Source organism: Pocillopora verrucosa, chromosome 6 (assembly GCF_036669915.1).
Source record: "Pocillopora verrucosa isolate sample1 chromosome 6, ASM3666991v2, whole genome shotgun sequence".
In the NCBI taxonomy this organism is placed as follows: Eukaryota; Metazoa; Cnidaria; class Anthozoa; order Scleractinia; family Pocilloporidae; genus Pocillopora; species Pocillopora verrucosa.
In genome coordinates this window covers 7,466,525-7,482,910 of record NC_089317.1, presented here as the reverse complement: position 1 = coordinate 7,482,910, position 16,386 = coordinate 7,466,525, and the positions used below count along the sequence as shown (strand labels likewise).

At 38.1% G+C, this 16,386-nt stretch overlaps 1 long non-coding RNA gene and 1 pseudogene across 1 annotated transcript in view; both read right to left on the bottom strand.

Moving 5' to 3' along the window:
* Window positions 1-2,290, bottom strand: part of LOC131779735 (uncharacterized) — a 6,142-nt gene extending 3,852 nt beyond the window's left edge. The window contains exons 1-3 of the long non-coding RNA XR_010717799.1: window positions 2,169-2,290; window positions 1,917-1,982; window positions 456-526 (exon numbers count right to left, since the gene is read on the bottom strand). This is a non-coding gene — a long non-coding RNA (uncharacterized lncRNA). The remainder of the gene's footprint in view (window positions 1-455; window positions 527-1,916; window positions 1,983-2,168) is intronic.
* A 4,564-nt stretch (window positions 2,291-6,854) lies between these two features.
* Window positions 6,855-14,254, bottom strand: LOC131768942 (putative uncharacterized protein DDB_G0274435; annotated as a pseudogene).
* Window positions 14,255-16,386: the final 2,132 nt, after the last annotated feature.

The following is a 16,386-nucleotide window of genomic DNA, read 5'->3' as shown; positions in this document are numbered from 1 at the left end:
AAGCTTGCTATCCCCTTTCTCCCAAAAATCATATGGATGGTCACAAATACAGAATCTTGCATTAAAGAGTGAGCAGTTGCATCCTATACTGGTCATTACACCAACAACCAAAGCAACTTTCTAATGCATTACATGCATTTCAGCTGCAAGGTCCAACATAATAAGACATGGTGTCAAACACTATTGAAGGATGACAACATTCAATTTATACTCCTGAGCGTACATTCAAAGGATCGAACCACTGGTTAAAGATTGATGCAAATTTAATTAATGGCCTATCTTGCTACCTTAACATTATATTTTATATTCAAAGCAAACTGATATTCATGAAAAAAAGAGAATAGCCCATAATAACATAAACATTTTTCATTCTCATGAGAATGAGACACAAAAAATCCTTACATATGTCTTATATTAAAGAGGGAAAAATGGAAAAAAAAAACATATATACCTACCCTGTTAAGATTTCCTGCCTTCAAAAAATCACAATATGAGCAGTCAGAAAATGATGGACATATAATAATTTCTGAAAAAGAAAAACATAAAATAAATATTAATCAAATGTGAGAGATATTGACAGTCACAAAAATTCCATTTAAGGTGCTATATTTATTCCTTTAACTCCCATGAGTGACCAACACCAAATTTCTCCTTACAATATAAATACATAATCAACCAAATAAATGACAAGAATTAAGAAAAATTTCAATTCAGGGATAATTAGTTGATCCAATACTAAATCCTCTGAACTAACATTATAAGAATTGTGTAACTGACAGTGAGGAGAATTAAAAATTGGATCTGGGAGTTAAAGGGTTAAGGCAGTAATTGTTGCTATTGAACAGTGTAATGAACTGAAGAAAGCTTTAGGACAATCTGAAACACATAGATGACATGAGGCTGTTTCACTCGATCATGCTCAAAAGGGGTTGTTGGAAAATAATTGAACTCAAGAGGAATCCTACAATGGTAAAACCTTCAGATATTTCAATTCATGGATACTGCATGTGTTTGCTATTTTTAGAACACAGCAAGTTGAACTGGGAACTGAGGATAATATATAAATATAATATATAATATGTAAAATATTTCATTCAACAAATTGCCAAGGAAAACTTCAATAGTTTTTGGGAAACTTAGCTTTGAATCGGCTGTTGCATAATTTAACATCTGCAGACTATTCAGTGGTTCCTGTTACTACTAAAGTAAAGCTATATGCTAAGGCACAAAGAAAGATTGCTTTGGAATTAGAGTTCAAATGCTCAATAGCCTCTTCAGTGCACACTGAACCTCATTTGCCATTTTCTTTCCATCCCACCCTCCTCAATGGTCATTTGTTATGGAAATCTTCCCTATCTTTTGGGTTTTCTGTATAAGAAAGCCTCTCTGTTAATATTATGTCTTAGCACTATTAGATTTATCAGCTTACATGCATCAAATAAGAGTCACATTTTGTGGAAAATAAGTTAATCATATAAAGACTGCATGATTTGTCCCAAACATTACTTGTGGTCAAATGTCCTATGGTTTATCAGATTGAATTTGAAAGCACAATAATTTTGTTGAAAAAAATATCATCGATAAATAATGCCTAACTCGAGTTCTCGGAAAACATGTCATTGAATTAGAGAAGACAAGTCATTCTCTAGCACCGGAAAACGAACTGTGAGTAAAGGCTTTCGCTTTCAGTTTCCTGTCGCCTTCGAAAATAGCAACTTCCGCCTAAACTGATACGTATTGCGTGTTCCAATCTTCACTAAAGCATTTCCCTGTCCCTTTAATCTAGATCAGAAACGACTGCTGGAAGAAAAACAGCTGGTCTGAGTCCAAAACAGACCCTTACTAAAGTATGAAATTCAAATAAAGTGACCTTCTAGTGCGCATCAATTCATAATTCATGAATCTACTTACTGTACCTCTCAGAATGGCGCTTTAAACGAAATAATTACACCTGGGGTACGTGTAGAGGGTACGCAATCGACCTGAAAAGAGAAAAAAAGTAGCTTATGTATCAGGTATATCTTCACCATACGCTTATTTCCAAAGGCTTGTGTTAAAATTTTCGTAATCATACGCATTTACGCGAGTGAAATACCGTAAGTCAACAACGGGTTATTGAAGTTTAAGTTAAAGTTACGGAGTGAATAACTTTACTATTTTGTCTATACCTGCTCTTTCTCCGCGTCAACTCTTGTCATGCACAGCAATGTGAGTTTAAACCGATTCGTTACCTTGTTTCTGATCTTCCGTCGGGAGAACGAAGAAAGTCATAAAAGTTAGGTATTCTAACAGACTCAGAGAAGGGAGTTGTTGATGACATGCGCAGATAAGACCATTCTGAAATGAAATATAACACCTAAAATCGAGTAACACCATCACGCAATAAAACTAACTTTGCAATGCGTTTCTCGGCCTCAGGAAGAAACATCGTTCAACAAATTGCAACGGCATTCTTTTAAGGTTCACATGAACAATAAGCAACATTTTTTCCCCCAAAGCTGGAGACGAGTGACGCGTGATTCATTTCCTACCACCTCTTACTACAGGTCACGCATGTTGACAAGACACGCACGGCAGATTTCAAATAGCATTTTATTGCCAAAACTACTGACGAGTGATGCGTTAGTCTTCTTACGTTTTTAAAATTTTTAAAGGCCGGAATCTGTCCCTTCCCTCCTCCCCTTAAAAACACAGCCAGAAACTCTCAACTTCGACGCTCAAAACCTCCCTCCTTCTGATTACTAATTGTTGGAGTCTGATCAGCAAAACTAAACTGTAAACCAAGCCTTTAAGTCTGTTCCTTTGACGTCTCCATCATCAACCCGTCCAAAGACTAACTAGGCGAGAACGACTGACCTAGATGGACCTGATCAGAATATTATACGCAATCAACACATGGACAGAGAGTCGGATGGTCCTGCGGCGATTAAAGAAAGGAACTTTGCGACTGATTTAAATTACAGGATAAATGCTCTCAAATATATTTTTAAACTGACGCTTACAAAGGAAAAGCATAAAAATTTTAAAATAAATACTTCAGAAAGCTCTATTAAAATATTATTGACCTTGTTCCTATAATTTGCAATTTATCTGTGCAAGCTCAAATAGTGAAGATAAAATATGAATTGAACCCAGAGTCAAACACTCAGAAAGACTAGCTTCATGTTGTAGGGTGCCGCTCATTATTTATCGCCTATGGGGGGGCTGGAGGATTTTGGTTGTGTCACGACTTAATTTACCTGCTTCCCCCATAATATACTTATGTCTCCTCATTGACAGTCAATTGACGGTCAGTTTTCTATAGTCCCCCTTAAAACTCTGTTCGCGGCAACTGATCAGCCTCCGTTCATTGAAAACCATTGAAATCCCATCCCCATCTCCCTCCCCCCTCAAAAAAAAAAAAGAAAGATGAATCGTCCCTCCCCGGTGATAAATTAAGTGTCTGGTCTCTAAAACTCTTCACATAACTCAGTTTTGTTAGTCTTTGAAAAAATTCACTCGTGCTTATTTATTCCAAATTGAACTCGAAATCATGTGATTAACTCTACAAATTCAAATTGGTTAGCGTCTAGTTGACTTTGATGGCCTCAGCAATAGATGTAGCTCCAGCATCACGAATACTATTGCTACACAAATTCAAATTGGTTAGCTTCTTGTTGAATTTGATTACCTCAGCAATAGATGTAGCGCCGGCTTCACTCATACCATTGTCAGACAAATCCAGATTGATTAGCGTCTTGTTGACTTGTCTTGTTGGCCTCAGCAATAGATGTAATACCGGCACCACCAATACCATTATAATACAAATTCAAATTGGTTTTGAATCTAAGCACAAATGAAGAATGCTGCAAATAATTCTTGAAAACTTTTATGTAAGAAATCCAAATTCAGTCAACTCTTTTGCATGGTTTCCCAATTCACTTTCATTCAAATCCAATTTGTCGTTAAGTAAACCATTCAACGCTACCAACCCGAGGCGATTAAATTGCGGTTTCTAAAGATCTGTCAGGTCTTCTTCTGTTTCTAATAGTCCCTTATTTTTCTACATCTTCTCAAGACACATTCAACCATATCCAAGTACAGTTGAGCTAAATCGTGCCTTTCCTTAAAGTACTTGGTGACAGATCCTTTTATATGCAGAATTTGAGTGAATCCTTCGATCTGAAGCAGCGCGTCACAACACTTTCTCACCTCTTTTCCAGTTTCGTGTCTTTCTGTTGCAACTATGTGGCATCTGGGGAGTATTCTTCCTTCAATTAATTCAGAAAAATCGACAATTACCGGATGATAACTCATCCAATATAAATAAAATGATATTGTGATTTGACTTCTTCATCGATTACTCGGGGCAGAAGTTGCTCATCAATGGCTTCCCAAACATCAGAATGCCATGCTTCGAATGCTGTGGAGCCGCGACCTTGAGGTGCTTGCTTTTTGGTGGCCCAGTCGTAGGCGTACTTTTTTAAAATAGGTGGTTTTTCTCATACCAGGTTCTCCTTCAATCAACACTGTTCTCGGCGCTGAATACTCTTCATACGGGTCTAGTATTGACGACATGTCAACAAATACGTTACTGATTTCTCCTCTCGTTTTCTTTCTTCTGACCGCTTTAAGCCTTGTAAAAGTATTGCCAAGAAAAAACGGAAACCCTTCACACCATGGAAATGGTGAGAGCCATCCCTCGCGAGTCTTGTACAGCTGGCGAATTCCATTGATAAGCTCAGTTGGATCAAAAATACCTAGCAGTAGTAAAATGAATAAGAAATTTAACGAATGCAGCATTGCGAGCAAGAATCTCATATCAATAACCATATGCTCGCAACATGCAGGAAGTTTATCTCCATGGACATGATTAATCGAGCTTGCTTGCCACAAGTCTACTGTATATAAGCGTTAGAGTGTCCGAAGTACTGAACGGAAGGTAGTAGGTTTGAGTCGCAACTGAATAAAAGTCGTACGCGCTCATTAACTATCTATTTCCATTAAATTTCAAAATCATGTCGTTGCATTTCTAGTGTTCTTGTTGGTTCTCTCAGTTTCGGTTATCATGCCCTACACTTTTTTGCCAAAATAAAAAATAAATTAAACAAAAAATAATTTAACAAAAATAACGGAGCCAAAAATAGCCCCCCACTCAAAAAACTTGCTGCGCGGTCCGTGTATTGTATTTTTCAGAGGGAAGAAAACATGATGCCGGGATGTTGGCAGACTCCAACCTGTTGGCAGATCTCAACCCATATGTATATATGGTGATCCGGCTTATCCTTTGCGAGTGAACCTCCAAAGCCCATTCAGAAAAGCAGTTTTGACGGCTCAGATGGAGATATATAGCGAAGCCATGAGCTTTGTTTGGTCTTCTGTGGAATGGCTCTTCGGAGACATTGTAAATTATTTCAAGTTTTTAGATTTCAAAAGAACTTAAAATTTGGTTTTGAGCTCAATAGGGAAAATGCATATTCTAAAAAGACAAAATTGGCATCTGGCAAGCATTTTCATGATAGGTGTTTTTTGACTTATTTAAATGTTGGAAAATGAATGGAAATAAGATATTGCCATACGCCATTCAGTAAAAATTTTAATAAGCCAGTAGATCATTTCTTATTCCTTTTGGCGGTCTTACCTTACAGGTAGAATTTCGGTCACCTTTTTCTTAATTTGATCGCGAATTTGACATGGAGAAAGATGTGTTTGCGTAAATTACAATTTGCGGCTAAATATTGGTATATTGCCATTAGGTTGCGAAAAGATGTATAATTACGAAGAAGAATGACTTTACCTTATAAAAAATTGATCCCGTACAGGAGTTTCCTGGAAATAACCGTCCTTATACTTTTACCACTGATATTCTAGTTGTCGAATTCCCGATCAGGAAAATAATTCTTAAATTTTAATTTAGCACGTTCGACACCTCTTTTTCTTAGAGGTGACTTAGGGTGTAAACAAGTAGCACTCTTCATCTTCCGCACTGAATTTATAATCGGGTAACTTATATGAACAGCACGTAGCCCTTTTAGGGGCGGCACCTTGGGCACGCCCCTTCTTCTCCAAATTTTCTGTTTATTCTGCTGTTATGTAACAGTCTTCGAGGACTATTTTCTCTTAAGATATCTTTTCAATTATGATTCTAATTCTGTCAGTAAGTTCATTTGAATTTTTATATTACCAATCTTGTTTTAGTTATGACCAAACTTGACCACAAGAGTCAGAAATTTAAGGTAGAAAATGATTTTGTAAAGCGTAAACATCTCGAAGGTTCCTACATAGTATGTGAACTCCGTTCTGCATAACTTAACGTGATCCGCTAGTTAAGAATAAAAGGATGACGAAGGTTAGAGATTGATAGCTCAGTAAGCGTCACCTTTTTAAGCGGTGACCCACAATTTCCTTGAGAGATATGAGCTAGTTCCCGTTATAGTAACTTGTGTAGAAAAAGGAGAGAATAAAGAAATAGTCAACAAAACGAGTGTTAAAAAAAAACATCTAACAATATCGTTTGCGCACTTTTAAGGAACAGCCCCACTTGCCTGTATGAAAATAACACTTCTAAGTTTTTTTCAGTGTAAACCCTCCCGAACCTTTGTTCTTACTTTGCATAATACTATGCCTTTCTTTTAACTGAATACAAGAAAGTATAAGTTGTGAGCACTAAAACAATTTATTCATTTAAGATATATCTTGAATGGTGTAAACCACTGAACAAATTTCTAGCAAAATAAGTGGAAATCATATTTGCAGAACCCAACAGAATTTATTCCTACTTTAAAAAAACAGAAAATGCAAAATGACATTTAACAAAGAAAATCATTAACTTGAAGCTGCAATAAATTTACAAGGAAGAGTAAATCAATGTAATGTCATCTCTGTCGGGGAACTTTTCTTTCTAACAAACAAAGCAGTCTTTCTAACAACACCATCATAGCCTGTGTTTGTTGTTGTTGTTTCTGAAAAAAAGCCATTTGAAGTGTTTGCATCTGATCTTGTCGTTAAGCCATGTTTGCAATCATAGCCTCCTGGGTTTTAAACATTTGCGCTTGCTTGTCTTTTTCGTTTTCAACTTCTCTTGCGTACAAGGCGAGCTCCTCTTCACGGATCTTAAGCTCCTTTTCTGACTTTTCCCGTGGAAATTCGGTAACATCAGCTCCGCTTCTTTGCTGCCTTTTCGCTTTTCTTTCACAGTCTTCATTGGCCTTTCTTTTAGTTTCACCAAGTCTTTCCAAGGCTTGGGAACGCATCTCGGTTTTTTTGCGATCTGTTTCTACGCTCTTGCTGCTACAAGATTCTCTCGTTAATTCTGTTAGTTTCTCTCTCAGAAGTTTACTCTAACAGTACGGCGAACTTTGTTGGTTCGGGAGATGCACCACTTGCTTTTGCTTCCTCTCTACTTTGCTATCGAAATCTTCCGAGTAGCAAGTCAAATGTCTCTCTCACCACCCTTTGATTTAATTTGAGTTTGACTGCAGTCACACTGTTGAGGTTTTCGGAAATTTGCGTCCAAATTCTACCGCTTTCATTGCTTCCTTTCTTGAACTTGTAAAACTTTTGTACCAAAATTTCTTTGCACAGCAACACGTCGTGCGCTGTTTTCTAAATTGGCTTGTTATAAAAATCAAAATTAACGGAATTAAATGAACTTTCTAATAACTTGTTATCAGTACCCACCAACTTAGTGCTGGAAAAATAAACTGAAGAACTGTCCCTGCTTTTGACATCTTTTTTCTACAGATAAATTTCGACCAAATTTCGTTCAGCTATGATTTATCAACTCGTAAAGAAACGCAAGTAATTTAATCACAAGGAAAACATTTAAAATAATTTAGCCTTTAGAAAAAATATTATGGCAAATTCTGACGTACTCACCATTACGGGGACGAAGCGATTTTGCCGTAGCAGATGGCAAGAGTACGGCGTGAATTCCCGCCTACGACATGCGCAGTCCGATGGGTTTTAAGTGTAGACTTCCGGTCGCCGTAGTAGAGCCTGCATCTTAAAGTCCCTAAAATCAGCCGAGAAGCTATTGCACGAACACGAAGTGGAAACAACAACTAGCTTAGTTATGTATTACTGTTACGGTGTTGGCAAAGGTAAGTCTAAAGTCAGAGGGGCGCCTCAGATGAACTTTGGTTACGAGGGGGAATGTTAAATGGAGGGATGCAGGGGTGTAATGGTCATGGGGAGACCAAGGGATCCAAAAACATTCCATAAAAATCGCAAATTAAATCTACTCTTTATTTTGATTTTTGAAAGACAGGTGTGTCAGAAACGTGAAAAAGCTGTACCACGCTTCCTTATTAAGTCACTGTTTATTCACTTGATTTAACGATTTTACGACAACGCTTTGGAACAGTGCCATATATGGCGCGATAAAACACGTGCTGCATACATTTCTGTTTAGTTATGTATAGATATAGGAAATCTCTTATAAATGTCAATTAAATTAAGAATAATTAACGCATCGTACAGTTTCCAACACAGGTGCGTAATTCACTTACCTTGTTTTTTTGCAAAAATTGGAAAAGATAGAAAGGAATAAAAAATAAAACCACTGCAGAACTTCAATGGCTAAAATGTGGTGGCTAACCTGAAAAAGGAGGGGTTTGTATGTGGTTTTCAATACCCTTTTTCAGATATGACCCAAAAGTCAATACCTACAGCACATGCCTCTCGCACAGACTTATATCATTGACTAACTGACTGATTGACTACCAGACAAAATTGATAAATGAATGACGGAATGAATGAATGTCTCTTTAATACCTCATTGATTTGTCACAAAGAATGTAGAAATAAAAGGGAAAAAAGTATTTTTTCATGATCCCCAGACTGCAAAGTCTCCACCAAGGATCACATATGATTAAGTTCCTTTTGTTATCACTGAAAAAAGGGAGAATGATTGCCATCAGGGCACTGACAGGTATGCAGCTGATAAGCAACGAAGAAAAAAATGCTTAGGTAACAAACACGTGATTGCAATGTTTGAAGATATGTTATTCCATAAGCTTGTAGAAGACAGTTTTCTGTGACCTTAGCCTGCTTTGAGGCGAGAAAGTAAATAGTTGAAAAAAAAAATAGAACCAAAGCTTGGAAAATAGTTGTGCAGGGTGTGTTTGTTTGTACGAATAGAATGAAGTAGAGGACACAGAAGACTTACATTTATACTTTCCAAGGAGTAATAACCACCTTGTTTTCTACTAAATGATGATTGCATGGCAAAATTGTTTTCTTTAACTGATTTCTAATTCCTACCAGCTAGAGGTACAAGACTAAATAAAAAAAAGAGAAAATGTAAATTTATTCACGAAAATAGTAATTCTAAGGAGTGTACGACTCGTTTAGAATGCGGAAAAGTAATATGAGCAAAGTCGACAAAATATGCCAGCTGTACCTCCAGCCAGTAGTAAAAACTTTTTCACTATCACGTATTGGAAGAACCGTAGTTAAAATTAGGCAAACACGACTGACGTTGTGCCGCTAGGGACGAAGGTGAACGAGAGCTACGTATAATTTCATCAGTCAGTTATTCTTTCTTTTTTTTTTTTTGAGTATAATCGAGAACCATATGATTTGACAAGCACTGGTTCTATTTCTGCCGCTTACATTATTATTGCTTGGGTATAATCAGGAAATTATGTGAACAACTGAGCACGTACCCCTCCAACGACCCAACAAAAGTCAACTGATGACAAGTTATGGTCAACGTTCTCTTAGGGGAAGGGTAGGTAAGTATTTGCTCAGATACTGACATTTATCCACATGTGGTTACCCCTCCAAAACTTTGGACGAAACGTGAGAACAAAATTAAGTAAAATATAGCCCAACAACAAGAGTAGTAAAAGGAACAGAGGTTGTTTTGCAATAAACTGATTGAAATTATGACGAACTGTGCGAAATTGTGCTAACAAAAACGAATGAAGTGAGCAGGTTTTTCAACAAAGGCGCGTGTCCATTTACAATAACAGCAGATGAAAATAAAATGCAAGTAAACAAAAGAGTGAATGTCCCTGATTCCTAAGCACGGAAAAGCAAATGCAAAAGCGGGCTAAAAACAAATTACAATGAAACTATTTAAAACAGTGAAACAAAGTAATAACTAAGCGAATTTGCGGGGTTTACGCGCTAGTAACCAAGATAAGAGACTAAAAGCGATTCGGTAATTAACAAGGTCAAGCACTTGTACTGAATGTAGCAAACAGTATAAACAATCCTACCCTACCAGGAGCAAGTTCTCTAGCCTTTTAGCCTTCTCTCAAGCGAACAGTTCAGTAGGGCAGCACAAACTCAAAAGCATCGTTTCAAAAAAATTTATTACAGGACTCTTTCAAGATTCACCTAAACAATAAGTAACTTTTTTTCTCTTTAAGCTGCAGACGAGTTGCCGTTAAAGTTGCTTCCAAACAACATCGTGTGATTGCTTTCATATCACCTCTCGCTACAGCTCACGCATCTTAAGATTGAAAAACAAGACACGCACGGCAGATTTTCCGCAGTTTCCGCATTGCAGTTAAAGACTTTCCGTTTTCGCCTGGTGATCTCTTTATTTTGCACCTTTCCTCTGGCAAAGGAAGATAATGTTTTTCCTTCTATAGTAGTAACATAATCCTTCGTGGTTTTTTTTTGTATATTTGGGCGTATCAGCGTCAGATAGCGTTTTTCTGCCAAAACTACGAATGATGCGTTCGTCTTCTTATATTTTCAAAGTTTTTAGTGGCAGGAATCCGCCTCTCCCACCCACTGCCCCTTTGAAACTCTAACCTTCCACGCTCGTAGTTGCGACTTAATCCCAATCAAAACTTTCCTCCTTCTCATGACTAATTGTTGGAATCTGATCAGTAGAGCTAAACAGTAAACCAAGCCTTTGAGTCTGTTCCTTTGACGTCTCCATCGTCGACCCGTCCAAAGACTAGGCCAGAGGGACTGGCATAGATGGACCTGATCAGAATATTGTACGCAATTAATACATAAAGAGAGAGTCGGATAATCTTGCGGGGATTAAACAAAGAAACTCTGCACCTAATTTTCAATTACGAGATGGTTGTATTCAAATGTATTCAGCTGAAGCTACAAAGAAAAAGCATAAAATTTACCAGATAAATACTTTACAAAGCTATATTGAAGAATTATTGACCGTATTCCTATGACTTGCAATTTATCGGTGCAAACTCAATAGTAATAAATCTGAATATAATCTTGAGTCAAACGCTCAGAAAGACTCGCTTCATGTTGTTAGCGGTCGCTCATTATTTATCGCCTATGGGGGGCAGGGGGGGGGGGGTTGGTTACGCCATGATAAAATTTATGATTCCCCCTCATTGACAGTGAATTGGTGGTCAATCTTCTATAGTACTCCCTTACACTCTGTTAGAGACGACTGATCACCCTCCCTTCCTTAAAACCAGGTGACCCCCCCCTCAATCAAAAAAAAAGGAAGAGGAATCTCCCATCCCCCGGTGGTAAATAAAATGTTTGGTCTCTAAAACTCTTTTCATGACTGTGGGAGCAAGATGGGTTGACATTCACTCTGACACCTAAGTTTGTAATCCATTCCCCGAATTTATTTAAAAAATTATTTCCTACATTTCTACATACCCTAGTTTAATACACTGTTCTCTTTATTAACCTGTATAACTGGTTTCTTTCGTCTTTCACCACAGGTATTTTAGCATTATCTCGACCTAATCCTTAGCATTCAAGCAAACTTCTTCCATCCTGTTTCCTTAATATCGCATGTAAATGGAATCGCTTCGGTAACAAAACTGTAATAATGATGGCGTGGTACACTTCCTTTATTGGAATGGAGCAGATATTTCAACAGAAATCTCATCTTTGAAAACGAAGTTTCGAAAAAGTTACACAGCTTACTGCAAACGGCTTGATTGTAATTCCATTATAGGGTGCGTGGATTAAAACGACTTTCAAAAGAAGGAAAAGCCATCAGGGTCCTTAAATCAGTTCAGCGCAATACATATGACGTTGGTATACGAGAAATACTACCTTTTGCTCTCAGAATTGTTTCCTCCTTTTATTTCTCTTCCCAGGAGGATATGTTGGTGTCAAACATCAGAAGCCACTTCCAGGAAAGACTGGAAATGGGCTTTGACAACAAAAACAAATGAGATGGGAGGGGAAGGGGGAGGGGGGATTAGAAGGGAGGGGAGGGGAAGGGAAAACTACTTTTCTGTTTCTTCCGCCAAGCTCTTATTAAACTTACTGATGGAGTTTTCAAGTTTTCCTCCCCTTACAGCCCGTGTGGTCAGGCAATTAACGGAGGGATCATGGCTCTTGTAGGATAAGGAATGGATGAGGGGTGAGAGGGGAGGGGAGGGGTTGTACGGGAAGTGAGGGAGCATAGCAGCGTTGCTTTAGCAGCAGTCAATTTCCTGTCCTTCCCAATCCCACTATTATGGCTTTGTTGGGGAAACATTAAGATTTTGCGATGTTTCGTTTCCTTTACATGTTTTTGCTGTTAGAAATTAAAAACCCAACGAAAAAAAAAAAACACTTACTGAGTTGTGCTCCAAATCGTTAACTGTGAATACTACCCGTTGTTTAGATCACTCCACTGACTAACAGTCGTCCACCTGGTCCTCATTGTTCGATAACGATAACCACTGCATAAATCTCCATCCGATAGATGGTGCAGTATTCTTTGTTAACACATCCGCTGGATAGCGATGTATTCATTGGATAGCGTTATCCGCCCTTTGAACAACTGGGTCCTGTTCTATTTTAGAATCTATTAATTTTTTTAAGTATTTTTATATGACTTCGAGGATGTCGGTTAACGTTTCAAATCCGTTGTCTTTATTTCTGATGAAAGTGAAGACTTTATCAGCTCCATCTTTCAGAGAGTTCCTTTATAAAATTTGTTCAAACGATTTGGTTACAATCTGTTGACCAAGCTCTAACTGCCAGTCTCTTTAGCAAAGAATCCATAATTGGTACAAATCCAGATCTTCCTGTATGGGGAACCGACAATCATCCCTTCATTCCTGGGGCTATGCGTCCTCGCCTGCCGGGTCGCACATCTACTAACTCGTAATTAGGCCCCAGACCTGTGTGGAAACAGGCATCCGCTGGCAATACATTACCCTTTAAGAGTTATCCACAGCACACTTTGTTTACCTCGCCCCTGTTGTGTCCCCACCCATCCTCTTTCCCCGCACACCTCCCCTTTAGGAACCTCCCAGTGGTCAAATTTCATTGCTGTGCAGATCGAAATAGAAATAAAAAACAATGCCTATAAACTTTTTTTGCTTTGGTTTATGTTGAAAGAGAGGCGCTCGAGGCTTATAAAGAATGGAAAAAATATTGCTGCTCGTGGATGATACATGCTTATGATATTCCTTTCATAACAAAACTCTAAAAACAATGGCGTTTTACACTTCTTTTCGTCTAATGTAAATACCTCAGAAGCATAAGCATCACCTTAAACGAAAAAAACATCACAAAGGTAGCTATTATAACTTGAATGTAATCTAATCAAAGAGCAACTAAAGACAATTAAAAAAGCTCCTTCCTGCATCTGCAAAAGGGAAAATTTAAAAAACGTTACTTAAAAGGAAAAGTACAAAAGGAAAAGTACAATCACTTCAATCAATTGGTCAGAGTCTTGCTGACTTTGATTGCCTCGGCATAAAAAGGAGCATCGGCATCACTAATACTATTCTAAGACAAATGCCAATTGGTTAGCTTCCTGCTAACTTAGATTGGCCCAGCAACAAATGCAGCACCGGCAATATCTTTGCCGGACAAGCTCCAAATTGGTTAGTGTCTTGTTGACTTTGATGGCCTCAGCAATAGATGTAGCACTGGTATCACTAATACGATTACGAGACAAATTCAAACTAGTTAGCGTCTTGTTGACCTTGATTTCCTCAACAATAGATGTAGCACCGGTATCACTAATACCACTGTTAAACAAATTCAAATTAGTTAACGTCTTGTTGACCTTGATTGCCTCAGCAATAGATGTAGCATCAGCATCACTAAAAAGATTGACAGACAAATTCAAATTAGTTAGCGTCTTGTTGACTTTGATTGTCTCAGCGATCAATGTAGCAAATGACCGGTGTGAGGATAGTTTCGTGTAGATCAGCCGACTTCAACATGTCTTAAATGACATACAAGTATAACATTGTATCTTCAGAGGACTTCAGATCGCTCAAATTCCCATAAAAGAAGGTGCAGCATTCGGAATCTGGATGATATGCACACGATTTGAGGTATATGTTTGTTGTTACGTCGAGTAGTCCTCCATGAAGGTTGATCAATTTTTTTTTAAAGATGACTACTAGAGGTGAGATTTCTCTTCGGGATATTGCTCTTCAGATAACATTCTTTCAAAGCCTTGAATGTTTCATTTTTCTGAAACATTTATTGTTGAGAACATTAGATGTAAACATCGCCAAATTATGCAATATCTGATTTTGAGCTTCGTTCGCGAATTTCCTCCATAAAAAGTAGAGGCAGGCCCGCAGAGATAGTACATATTTAATAACTAGAATATTATAACCAGCTAGGTGGGTAGTTTCAGTTGCAGAATCGGTGCACTTTTGAAGAAATTCAGATAAACGTTTTCCCTGTTTTACCCGACAACAAAAATGACCGAAACTGTACCGAGATGAATAATCTATTGGTGTGTTCACATTCACTCCCAGGGAAAATTGAATGAATCAATGTAGAGACGAATGATGTTACTATGTATGATAGAAGTGCCAATTTGTAATGTTTTATTTAGCTTGAGATAGAGAAATAAAAATTTCACTCTTTTTTTGCGACGTTTTTGTGTGAAAACGAGGCCCTAGGCCTCGAACAAGCAGCCGCTGTTACCATGGCAACAAGAGTGCTGCGACCTTTATAAAGGGTATTTTTGTGCATCCCCCCTGAGCGCCTAACTGCATGCAAAATTTGAAGGGGAGTTGGAAATTTTCTTACAGGGACTTGTTCTTAATTCGGCTGTTTCGTCTTGGTTGGCAGCTAAACCTCGTCGCAAGCGCCCTCCAAAGGTTTTCAACACAGCACCACCACCAGGTCCAGGATCTGCAAATGAGGATGTTCCAGTGATAATTGTACATGATGTTGGTATACAGGCAACTGATGATGACGCCCAGTTATTCTATTCTGTTGAGGAAGAGGTAGAGGAAATCTCCAAAGCCTTGGAGCTGCCAGATTTGGATGCCGAAGATTCTAATTGCGGCTCTGACTTTGAGTTTTCATAAACTACAAAAAGTGTCAGTTTCACACTTTATCACTTTATAAGCTGAAGTTAAAGGCCCATTTCCAACCTTGAGCCAACGCGGTCGTTTGTTTTCGTTTTGAACCACCACTTTTGTTTAAATAGCGCCTCTGATTGGTCAGTTATTTTTACCTGGTCACGTCTCAAATACCTTCTGCCTTTTCTCCGATGAATTTGAAGACCTTATCAAAATAATTCTGTTTAAAACAGTTCTATACATTTTAATCCGGTATGGAATTGGATGAATCTATTGATTTAGTAGATTCCGAGGCAGTAAACGCTTATGGATCGGTTGTTGCTAAAGAGAAACGCGAAAATCCTTGCGAGCATTTCGAAGAAGGTGAAAATGTTGATCCACCACGTTTTCATTCATTCATCAATTTTTTTTCATTGAAGTTTGCCATCCATGTTAAATAGGACCAAGGGGTCAGTTGAAGTTTCCTGCCCGTGGAGAGGAACTTGCGCTCGAAAGAGTGGTCGGGGTTGTTGTCCATGCAAAGCAGCAAATAAGAATTGTAACGCAAACTGTCAGTGTCGCTGACGTTCGAGTTCCTGCAATGAAGTGACTACACTTAAAATAATTAAACGTCCGGCAGTGCGATATTTTCCCATATTTCTCTTCGAAATCCAAAAAATATTTATATGAAAATGTTTTACCTTTATGTACAATCCTCAAGCGCCTCCAGGCAGCCTAAAATTTCGAACTTGATGTTTCTCGCTAACCCTGTTTACAGAGTACGAAGCCATCGAGGCGCTTAAAATTTCAATGACACGGCTGGACACGGTCCTTAAACAACTCCATATTTCTCCTTGAAATATACTAATTTTTCACTAGAAAATATTCTACCTTCATTTACAATCCTCAAGCGCTTCTAAAAAGTGAAAAAATGCCAACTTTCTCCGTTTCGCTGACCTTGCACACAGAGTACGAAGAGATCCAAGCGTGACACTAAGAAAATTTTCACCAGACACTACCGGACACGGTCTTCAAATAACTAAACGTCCGGCAGTCTGATATTTTTCCATATTTCTCTTTGAAAAATACCAGTTTCTATCGGAAGTATTTTGTCTTCATTTGAAAAAAATTTGAATATTGTCCTTTTCGCCGACTCTTCACAGAGTACGAAGAGCTCCAGGCGTGACACTTAAAAAAT